Source organism: Papio anubis, chromosome 7 (assembly GCF_008728515.1).
Source record: "Papio anubis isolate 15944 chromosome 7, Panubis1.0, whole genome shotgun sequence".
Taxonomy (NCBI): domain Eukaryota; kingdom Metazoa; phylum Chordata; class Mammalia; order Primates; family Cercopithecidae; genus Papio; species Papio anubis.
In genome coordinates, this window is record NC_044982.1 from 80368787 (window position 1) to 80376531 (window position 7745).

Sequence of the window (7745 nt, forward strand, 5' to 3'; positions counted from 1 at the left end):
ACTTAGAATTTAAATGTTAATCAGTTCTATTCAGATTATTTACATACAGGTGCATAAGAAATAATCCAGTGGATTGTTGCCCGATATGTGCTAGCTAAAACTGCAAAGACAAGAATTATTTTTTCTATCTTCCAGAGCATTTGCAAAGGATGAGTGAACTTCCTTCAGACTCAGCAGGACTTCCTCAGTCTGGCTGTGTTTCAACTCAAAATGATTTCCTCCTCAGAAACATGCACAAGAATGCCAGTTCATCTCTCACTGGAAACAAGAATAGAGATGTATGTCTCATGGCTAGAGACTCAAATCAGGAACATATTTAGAGAGCAGCTGCTAGCGGGTCCGTTTCCTTTAATGGCGTCACTGTAAACTAGAATAAACAGGGAAATGCAGACTAACACTGGGCCAAAAATCAGAAGAGTTGGACTAACATTGCCACTAACAAGCTCTGTGGCTCTCAGCAAACCACGTAAGCTCTCTGGGCTTCATTTCTGCCTGTGTGAAAGAAAGCAGTTTGAACTGGTTATTCTTTCATTTATTCAAATGTATTGAATGCTTGCAATTTGCCAGTTACTGTTGAAGGGTAGGAAAATATGCCACTCCAAAATATGTCACTTTGACATAAGGATTATTTTTAAGCTGAAGGCGATTGGAAAGAAGATATAAGAAAAACTTTTTGCACACACTCCCCTACCTCCGCCTCAATTTGCCTTAAAGCAGGACATTAATTTACAAAGGTGTCCCTTTTCCTGTCTACCAGGAAGGACAGAGGCTGATCATTGAAGGCTATTTTATTTTTTATCTTAAAATACCTTTTTTTTTTTGGCATGGAGTTTCGCTCTTGTCGCCCAGGCTGGAGTGCAATGGCGCCGTCTTGGCTCACTGCAAACCCCGCCTCCCAGGTTCCAGTGATTATCCTGCCGCAGCCGCCTGAGTGGCTGGGATTACAGGCGTGCACCACCATTCCCAGCTAATTTTTAATAGAGACCTGGTTTCACTACATTGGCCAGGCTGTTCTCAAACTCCTGACCTCAGGTAATCCGCCAGCCTCGGCCTCCCAAAGTGCTGGGATTATAGGCGTGAGCCACGGTGCCCGGCTTAAAAAACTAACTTTGAAAAAATTTTGGGTTTACAGAAGTGTTGGCACATTAGTTCACAGAGTTAATTTCTATATACCCTTCACCCACGTTTCCCTGACGTTAACATCTTACAGAGTCATGGTACATTTATCAAAAGTAACAACATTAACTAAATTAGACTTTACTAGGATTTCCTCAGTCTTTCCACTGATGCCCCTTTCCTTTTCCCAGATTCCATCCAGGTTCCTACACTGCATTTTGCTGTTATGTCTTGTCAATCTCCTTCAATCTGTGACCGTATCTCTGACTTTCTTTGTCTTTCATGACCCTGAAACTTTAAAAAATACTGCTCAGTTATTGTAAAATAGTCCACAATTTTGGTTTGCTGATGTTTTCTTATGATTACCCTGAGATTATGGATTTCAGGAATGAATACTGCAGAGGAAAACTCCCCTTCTCAACATATTGCATCGGGGGTACAGAGATGACCTTAGACCCTTATCAGCCTGGAGATGGCACCAGAGGAATCTGCACAAATGACTTTACTACCTAGCCTTTTTCTACGATGAGGTTTTCATATATCGACTTCCCACAATTTGCTGCCCCTGGAGCTCTTATGTCTTTTTCCTGGGTCTTTTTGCTACTCTAAAACGTTTAAGTTCTTTGTTGAAGAGGATAGATAAGCTAGAGTTCTAAGTCATCTCTTTGAGAGTTACCCTTTCCCTGAGTAACATGTATTTATCAGATACATATATTAATAAACTTCCTTTTGTTTTTCTCTTGATAGCCTGTCTTTATCACTGGGGTCCCAGCTGAGAACTCAGAAGGGGCTATGGTTTGAATGTGCCGCCTCCAAAATTCAGGTGTTGCCAATGTGATGGTATTTACAGGTGGTGTCTTTAAGAGTTGATTGGGCTCCTTCCTCCTAGGGGGGATTAAGTACCTTATAAAAGAGACTTCATGCAGTGTCCGGTTCTCTTGCCTTTCCGCTTTCTGCTTTGTGAAGACGTGGCGTTCCTCCTCTCTTCCTTCTAGAAGACACAGGGACAATGTGCCATTTCGGAAGGAAGCAGAGAACATCCCTCACCAAATAATCAATCCTGCTGGTGCCTTAATCATGAACTTCTCAGCCTGCACAACTGTGAGAAAATAAGTTTCTGTTCTTTATAAATTACCCAGTCTCAGATATTTTGATGTAACACCACAAACAGACTAAGACAGAGGGGGATAGTAAAAATTATGTTTCTCCCATCCATTGTGATTGCTACTGGGATTTCTACTGGTGAACTGCCTCATGGGGCCTGCACCCTGGTGCACTGACGTTGGTTTTCTAGCTCCTTTTTTGTGTTTAAATCGACACCATTTTACTTTATTACTTTCAAAACTATGAAGAAAAGATAATCACAAGTCAGCCTGAACTACCCTTCTAATCTTACAAAGCTGAGGCCAACCTTGCTTAATTAAGATCCATAGGCACATGTGAACAATTAATACATTTATAAGGAATGTCCTATTTTTACTATTTATGGCTTTTATTAGCTAAAGATTCTGTATCTTCTTAAAAAAAATGCATTTTATAAAAAGCTTCTAATACTGGAGATAGGCTGATCAGTGACCATTTTATAGGTGTCAGCAAAACTTACCCACATAGATGCATAGAGTACAGTTTTAACCTCTTGGTTCCTCAGATCATATATTTCTTTACTGAGATTGCTTTCCCTTGCTAATCTCTATCCACCCTAAGCCAAACTTCTTTTATTAATCCAGAAACTTTGCTACTTCATACACAAATATTTCTTCAATCATATTAGCTTCCATTTAAAAAAAAACAAAAACACTATTTATTAATTCTATATGACAGACATGGTACCAGGCTCTTTGTTTTCATACAATCTCTCTGTGCTTAGACTTCTATAAGCCCAATGCCATTTTGCATATCTATTTTATTCATTCATTGACTTATTGCTTCATTTAACACATTTATTGACCATATAGCGTATGCCTGGTGTTATTCTAAATGCTGGAGGTACAGCAGTGACCAAAAAAAGGTCCCTGACTTCATGGAGGCAGCTTCTAAATAAATGACAAGTTGCTGGAAGACAGGGCCTATTTTGTTATTTTTGTTTGTTTTTATTTTGTTTTGCATGTAGTAGAAAATGAGAATTTGTTAAATAACTAGAAGCTTGTGTTGAAGAGACATGCTATGGTTTTAATGTATTCCCCAAAAAACATGTGTTGGAAACTTAATCCTCAACAAAAATGTTGGGAGGTGGGGCCTAATGGGAGGTGTTTAGGTCATGAGAGTGCTACGTTCATTAACGGATTACTAACTATTGAAAAAGTGGTTGAGACAGTGAGTTTAATCTCTTTTTCTCTCTTGCTCACACTCTCTTGCCCTTCTGCTTTCTGCAATGGGATGACACAGCATGAAGGCTATCACCATATGTGGGCTGATTGATCTTGGACTTCCAAGCCTCCAGAACTGTAAGAAATATATTTCTGTTCTTCATAAATTACCCAGTCTAAGGTATTCTGTTACAGCAGCACAAAATAGAATAAGACATAGCAAAAATGTAGAAGGCTAGAGGCAATAAGACTAGGCTACTATATCCACATTGAAAGGATATGGTTAAAACTGGTCCTAGGAAATACTGAGAAGTAAACGCTTCCTTAACTGAGTCCAACTCACCTGCCTACCTGCCTCCTTCCGTCCTCTTCCAAATTCATCTAAATACTTATTGTAATAGCATTTATTGCGAATTTTGTCTAATTATCTTAAAAGTGTTGGTTTTTAAAAGATGAGTGGCAGAGAGATGTAATGTTAATATATATTATTAAAGTATAATATTTCAAATACTGTGATTCAGGAATAGAGATGTTCTATTAAGTCAAATCTTCTCAGCAAAATTACTGACACTTAAAATTATGCTACCTACTAGTGATCAGCTGCTTGTAAAGAGAGGTGCCATTGTTCTTGGCAATGAAGACAGGGAAATGATATCATAGTAATAGAGTGGCCAAAATTTTATTTTTTGGCTTAGAATTTCTGAGCAAGCATTTTCTAAAGTTAATATACATGACTGTTTGGAAAGGCTACTTTCGTATCAAAGTAATACGGATATCTGAAAGCTTATTGGCTGGAAAGGTTGGTAAGGACCATCAGAAGAAGGGGAAACAAATCTCTTTTTCTAAGGACATATCTAACTGATCAAGCTTTCACTTCAGACAGCACACAGATTTCCTGACTTTCAATCTGACACCCATAAATATCCCAGCTCAGTGGGTCTTTGGGTTCCCCAGTCTCTATAAATATACCATAGCTTTTGATTGTTTTATGATGGAAGTTTATTTTATTTTATTTTTGCCTGCACAGTTGGCTTTGTTTTTTTCTATGCTTTATAGACCCTTGTCTTTTTATTAGTTCAGTGTTCCCTGTTGATTTTGTATTTTATATTCCTGCTGTCACCACCAGAACCTCACTGTAAACAAGAATGTTGTATCTCAGTGGGTTATTTTCTGTTAATGACCTGTGATACAGTATATAAATAAACCAGAGAGTCATCCACAGGTGCAGTTTATTAGAGTTATTGCATTGTGGCTTGGGTAATGTTCCTCGGTTCTTTAAAACTTTGCTGCTTTGAGAAGCAAAGGGGCCAGCTAGCTGGCAGGTTTGAAGAGAGAAAAATGAGCCTGTCACTTTGCAATGGATGAGAACCTAGCCTAATAATCATCATTTTAATTTCTCAGCGTCAACATCTAAGTTGCTGTATGGCTTAAAAAATTCCACTAAACCAAATTACCTAGATAAAGTGGTCTGGTTCTAATAGTTGTCTTGAACAGGAGTAGAGAGAACACACAATAGTCTCTTCTAGTACATCAAAAATAAAACCCCAGGAAAAAACATACACTGTACTGCTCAATTAGAACAAGAGGGATTGTTTGATTTTGCACACAGGTGCATAATGAAGACTGATAATGATAGTTTATTAATGAATTCTGACAACCCCTGGTGTGGTAGGTGTTAAGACTCAGGTTCATATGGGGGCAATGGAGGCTAAGTAACTTGCCCAAGGCCATGCATTGCATCAGTCCCAACTCAGGGAAGATAGACGTCAAATGAGCTCCTGCTACACCTTGTGTTATAACCACTAGATCATGGTCTGGTTTTGTCTAGGGATGAAATTAGCAGAAGTGAAATTGAAGCTGAAGAGTCCGGAAATAGAAGGACTATTTGGTAATGATTTCAGAAGGGAACTAAAAGGCAATGAAGTGCTCTGAGAATACTGTAACGTGCTTCAATGAACAGATATATACTTCTGGATTTGAAATAATTTAGGAACAGATTCTGCCACACATCAGTAGCATTCAGGACTTGGAGAAGACAAGAGAACGGACAGAGGTAAAGTGGAAAGTACAGTAGAGGAAACTAATGTTCTGAACATTCTATGCTATTTTAAGGTATTTACAACATAATTTAGTCCAACATAATCTTGTCATGGAGATGTGTAGAGAATAAGACTTCAGGCTTCTATGTGACTAATTGTGAGCAGAGTATTAGTAGATCTTCATTTGCTTTTCTTGTTTTCTTATAATAATAAAAATAATATTCAAGTATAAAACTTTACAATTATTTATCCTTGGTATTAAAATTATCTACATTTTTGCCACACATATCCAGGATGACTCTACTCTAAACTAACAAAAGCAACCCGTGCATAACAAATCTCTGGTAATTTAAGATGTTTAAGTAGTGCATGCACAGCCATACCTGTCACCAAAACGATGAGTTTCACTTTGATGCATCTCAATCTTCAAATTTGTTCCAGGTCCTTTGTCAAACAAACATACTTATTTCTCTTTTCCGTGTTTGTTCTAGAAATAATTCTACTTAGTAGAACTGCATGATCAGTTAGCTCTACAGTTTTATCAAATATATCAAAAGCATGCGATCTGTGCCGTTGCACAGAATTAGTTTGGTGAGTTAGCATTCCAATATAACTTATTCAAATTTACTTGCTGAGTGAACTATTGATGCATAATTTTAGAAAAAGAAATATTAGCACATAGATTTCACAATAGTCAAGTCATTGCTACCCCAGCTACACGTTCTACTGTCTTATTCACCATCCGATGGTGTTGTCATTATTTAATTCTTGGAGGATCAATACTGTTTATCGAGAAAGCACCTGTTACTTTAAAGGAATGTAGCAGGACAATGGCACTTTCCTTTGTTGTTGGCTTAAATTAGAGAAGTAAAGCCATCAGGGTTTAAAGTTGATAACTGAACAAAAGCCAAATTTGACAAATGGGATCTAATTAAACTAAAGAGCTTCTGCACAGCAAAAGAAACTACCATCAGAGTGAACAGGCAACCTACAGAATGGGAGAAAATTTTTGCAATCTACTCATCTGACCAAGGGCTAATATCCAGAACCTGCAAAGAACTCAAACAAATTTACAAGAAAAAACAAACAACTCCATCAAAAAGTGGGCAAAGGATATGAACAGACATTTCTCAAAAGAAGACACACATACAGCCAACAGACACATGAAAAAATGCTCGTCATCACTGGCCATCAGAGAAATGCAAATCAAAACCACAATGAGATACCATCTCACACCAGTTAGAATGGCAATCATTAAAAAGTCAGGAAACAACAGGTGCTGGAGAGGATATGGAGAAATAGGAACACTTTTACACTGTTGGTGGGATTGTAAACTACTTCAACCATTATGGAAAACAGTATGGCGATTCCTCAAGGATCTATAGCTAGAAGTATCATATGACCCAGCCATCCCATTACTGGGTATATGCCCAAAGGATTATAAATCATGCTGCTATAAAGACACATGCATACATATGTTCATTGCAGCACTATTCACAATAGCAAAGACTTGGAATCAACCCAAATGTCCATCAGTGACAGACTGGATTAAGAAAATGTGACACAGATACACCATGGAATACTATGCAGCCATAAAAAAGGATGAGTTTGTGTCCTTTGTAGGGACATGGATGCAGCTGGAAACCATCATTCTCAGCAAACTTTCACAAGAACAGAAAACCAAACACCGCATGTTCTCACTCATAGGTGGGAACTGAACAATGAGATCACTTGGACTCGGGAAGGGGAACATCGCACACTGGGGCCTATGATGGGGAGGGGGAAGCGGGGTGGGATTGCATTGGGAGTTATACCTGATGCAAATGACTGGTTGATGAGTGCTGACGAGTTGATGGGTGCAGCACACCAACATGGCACAAGTATACATATGTAACAAACCTACATGTTATGCACATGTACCCTAGAACTTAAAGTATAACAATAAAAAAAAAGGAGAAAAAAAAGTTGATACCTGAGTTCTTTGCTTTTCTCATACATTGTGGCTCTCCAATATTTCTCACCAACACAATGCTTTCAGGAGCTTAATGGTAAAGTAAACAAAGCTCTGCATCCATAAGCACTTATCTCCATATGGATTTCTATAGGGGTTGTATCTTTATAGTCTCTTTATTAATTTTATACTAAGATATGATTAAAATGACAAGAGAGAGAAAGGCCACTTATGATTTCAGCCTTTTACACTATGGAAATTCTTAAATAATTATTTAATGTTAAATCTACCAACTAGTTGGCACTACAGTTTTGGTTGGTTGTTTTGTGGAAA

The 7745-nt window shown here is 38.0% G+C and overlaps 1 long non-coding RNA gene across 1 annotated transcript; it reads left to right on the top strand.

Moving 5' to 3' along the window:
- Positions 1-1022: 1022 nt before the first annotated feature.
- LOC110743750 lies at positions 1023-6450 on the top strand. Its single transcript, XR_002523276.2, has 3 exons — positions 1023-2217; positions 3502-3560; positions 5251-6450. It is a non-coding gene; the product is annotated as an uncharacterized LOC110743750 (long non-coding RNA).
- The last annotated feature ends 1295 nt before the right edge of the window (positions 6451-7745 follow it).